The sequence below is a fragment of the Limulus polyphemus genome, unplaced genomic scaffold (genome assembly GCF_000517525.1).
Source record: "Limulus polyphemus unplaced genomic scaffold, Limulus_polyphemus-2.1.2 Scaffold46, whole genome shotgun sequence".
NCBI lineage: Eukaryota > Metazoa > Arthropoda > Merostomata > Xiphosura > Limulidae > Limulus > Limulus polyphemus.
Genome location: NW_013665656.1, coordinates 82,167 through 86,247, shown reverse-complemented (window position 1 = coordinate 86,247; position 4,081 = coordinate 82,167).

Genomic DNA, 4,081 nt, shown 5'->3' with positions numbered 1-4,081 from the left:
ATAATCACCATATAATCATGAAACTATATATATTATAACTTTGAATGTATTAGGTGTATCTTCACGAAATTTGGCAAGCTTTTAGTAAACCTTATAAGCATATTGTACACAAAAACTTATTTTTAAAAGTATTTTATTATGTGTCTGTGAACTTACGAAGCCTTTACTGAGTTAATCTAAGTGAAAGGTGATTTTCATGCTGAGAATAAAAATACTTCCTTGATCCTACATTTTTCACAGTTCATTTGCATAATATCCTAAAAGAATATCAAAGAGCTTTTTAAGATAAAACTTTATATTTTAGCTGTTATTTTCTCTACCCTAACACTAACTGCAGCCAAATTATCAATGTGCAGTGATATAAAAATTTCAAATTTATGTACTTTATCCATTTTTTCTTTATTGAGTGTGTCATTTGTTGCCAGATCTTCAATGATAATCACAGTTTCAGCTGTTAACCTTTTATCAGTTTTATTTTTTAAGGTGGTTTTATTGCCTGTCTTGCATTGAGTAAGCTCTTTATTCTTTCGTAAAAGTTGACACTTCACAGCCTGAACACATCTGCAAATTATCATACACCAATATACTGCACAGCATGAAGCTGAGCACTCGAATGTGTAATTAAATAGACCTATTATTTTTCTCTAAGTTTATTTTCCAATCAAAAATTCGTGTACCTTTTAAATATGTATTTTAGAACACAAAAATATATTAAACACAATAATAGAAGATCTAAAACTACTTTCTAACTAATTTATAAATAGGATAAAAATTATATTATTAATATGAACAACAACTTGGCTTACATACACGCATCATTAATTTCTTGTAGATTAATCCCTATTACAGCCACATTTAAAAGGACATTTGTAAGTTTGAAATATAAAAACATTATACTGATTATAATCATACGCATCAAATAAGAGAACATGATTTTCAAAACTGCTTTTAATTTTAAGGATAGGTGAGTGGCGCTTCTGTCATTGGTTGAAAAACATATATTGTCCACTCTGCAAATGGAGATGTTAGGATGTTCATGTCGTACATTTGACCTTATCATTATTTATAACTTATGTTTTTATTAGCTAGACACTGTAGAAGCTGTATTATTGAAGTTATATAAACTAAACTAGGGAGATTGAGAATTTTTGTAAATATCTCCTTGAGTAATTCAAAAATAAAATCTGAGATAAAATAAAAAATTTAAATGTAACATACATTCTTATGTGATGTCAATTGACATAGATCGATGATAAAGTTGTTTAATTAAATTTTGAATTAACTCTAGAAAATATCATGACATCACTAAATAGCCAAGCCCAAATGCATGGGGTTAAATGTATTATCCTCTTTCATCTCTGCCACATAACAGTCAACATAGCTTATCCTCTAACCCAGTCACATTTCCTTTGCTACCATCTGATTATCAAAAAGATATAGACCATTTCAAGTAGGAATGAATGGGGTTAAATATGCAAAACTGGTTCTTAGATACGTGAGCTAATTCAGGTTAGATGACACCAGTCCTTACTTTTGACTGTTATAATTCACTAAGGTTTACATTGTTTTTCCTTATGAACCTTTTTTCAGTTACAAGTTACTAACTTGGGTGTGACTTATAGAGATTCACCATGTATTTATAAAGTAGTTCACTTTTTATAACTGAAACATTATATCACAATCAAATAAACCACTGAGTACACCAAGTTTACATAAGGTATATATAAGCTAATAATTGTGCATTTTATTTAGAACTGGTAAGTTCACCCAATCATAAATATTTTAATATCCTACAGAACTCTTATAGAAGAACCCAAGACATAATGTAAAGTTCTTTGTTGCTTTTAACCTTTCATAAAAATTCATCATTTGCAAATATTTCAATGTTAAAAATGGAAAATTTCCTCACCGATGTTAATGAAAATAACAGATGCACTGTATCTTCAAATAATACTTCATAGATTAGCAATCACAGTTAACTTCACATCATCTTAAGATCCAGATCAAATCCTTTATTTCTTACCACATATTTCTTAACCATTATGTTCTTTTTGTTGTTGATTTATTTGTGTTATTCAACACCCATGAATGATTTTATGTAGCTTCCATACATGTGCTTAAGCTCCCTCCACACACACACACATATTGCTGTACACATTTATCACCATTACACATTCATTGTCACATACTCTAGTAGTTTATAACAGACTGCCTCTGGCTCCCATGCAAATTGCTTTAGTAATCTTCTTGGGTTACTTTTCTAGCTAACACTCAGTAGCGGCAGTTCTGTAACGTGCTACCATCTCGGAGCAGTTTCAGGCATCATAAAATAAATAATCAACGCCAGAATTAAGCCAAACTAAGACATTGCAACTAAATTTCTCATCATCCAGAATTAAAACTCACGCTGCTACTATAGTATATTAATATATATTCACTCAGAGGAAAGAACTCCCTCGTTGCATGTAGGAAAACATCATACATTATTCAGGCATATGAGAGGAGAATTTGGTGTAAACTAAGTGACATGATCCATAGAGGTCCCCTCACTTACTTTTATGACGTCAGTGATTATTTCGAAATATCAGATAAAATTTTGCTTTCAAAAACTCATTCAGAAAGCAAAGGTTATAACATCCTTTCAGTTGAGCTTTTGTATAAACTGCTGATATGCTAGACACTATCTATTAACACAAGTCATCCTAATCATGATAATCGAGCAACTATCATCTGATATCCAGTGGATATCTCCTAGAGTGAGTTTCTACTCATTATCTTGAAAAGTTAGTGCTGTTCAGCTCTTATGGTCCCGTTAATTTTAAGATCGACAAATCATTCTAACTTCTCAATAGTCTATCTCACCCACATCGATCAAGAGGCCATTTACGATGGCTTGGCCAACTGCTGTACCTGTCTTTTGCTCCAACTCCAAAGTTTCCTTATCTTGCTTGTTGTAGACAGCCATATCATTACTTTCAGTTCTTTTCTCCTCATTGGATGAATCACCTGGATATTAAATGGCATCCTCGTTTTTTACTGAATTGTCACTTTCATTCTGGTTTTTGGTTGAACTAGTGTACTGGAGGTTGATCTGTAACGTGTGGATGTAGCTAATCAACACAATCCATGCAATTTGTATCTACTTAACTCACATGTCAATGCCAGAGTACGAGGTTCCTTCCTGTCCAGTCGAATCCAAACTGATTTCTTGCTATGGCAAGTACCAAAGCCAAACATAGTCTCTATGCTGGTACATCATTTTCCTTAGTCTTGTCATAGCACTTCTTTTGACATTTGAGAGCCTTTTCTAGCTTTTGAAGTGCAAACTTGTGCACATCATCTAATGTAGACCTTAAACACTCCACACATTCTTGTGGACATTATCAAACATCTGCTCGAGGTGGAGAACCATACATCACGTTTAGAGGAAGTAAATTAATCACACAACCTGTAGACCTCTATCCTGTTACTGTGTATCCCATCATGGCGTATAGTAAATATTCATCCCAACTGGTTTGGTCGATGTTAAACTTGGCAAGCATGCATCTAGTATTTTGTTTTACTCATTCTGCTAAACCATCAGATTGGGGGTGATAAAGTGAAATGCATGTCTTCACCACAGCTAAAACTTTACACAATTTAGAGAACAACTGGCTGGTGAAATTAGCTCTCGATCCATGTAGATCTCTTCTGATGCTCCAAACTATGCTACATAGTGATCCTCCAACAAATCAGTCACGATAATCACTATATATATATTTTGTAGGCAAGTATCACCTATGCCTAAACCTGAAAGTACGAAGTAGTCTAAAACGTTTTCAATCAAATCAATACATGCTAAAAAGAAGAAGGAGCTACTTTTGGATATAGTTACGATATTTGTCATATATAGCGTCCTTTTAAATTTTAATTCTTTAATCAGGTGGTTTATTTTACAAAGATAACAAATAAATACATTTGCAGTGTAATAAAGTACAATAATACAAGAAAACAGTCCCTCGAGGTGGATTCCTGTATGTGGTGAGGAACTTGCTGGCTCTCCAAAGTCAGTCAAGAAATTACATTCTGGGAACATCTTGGT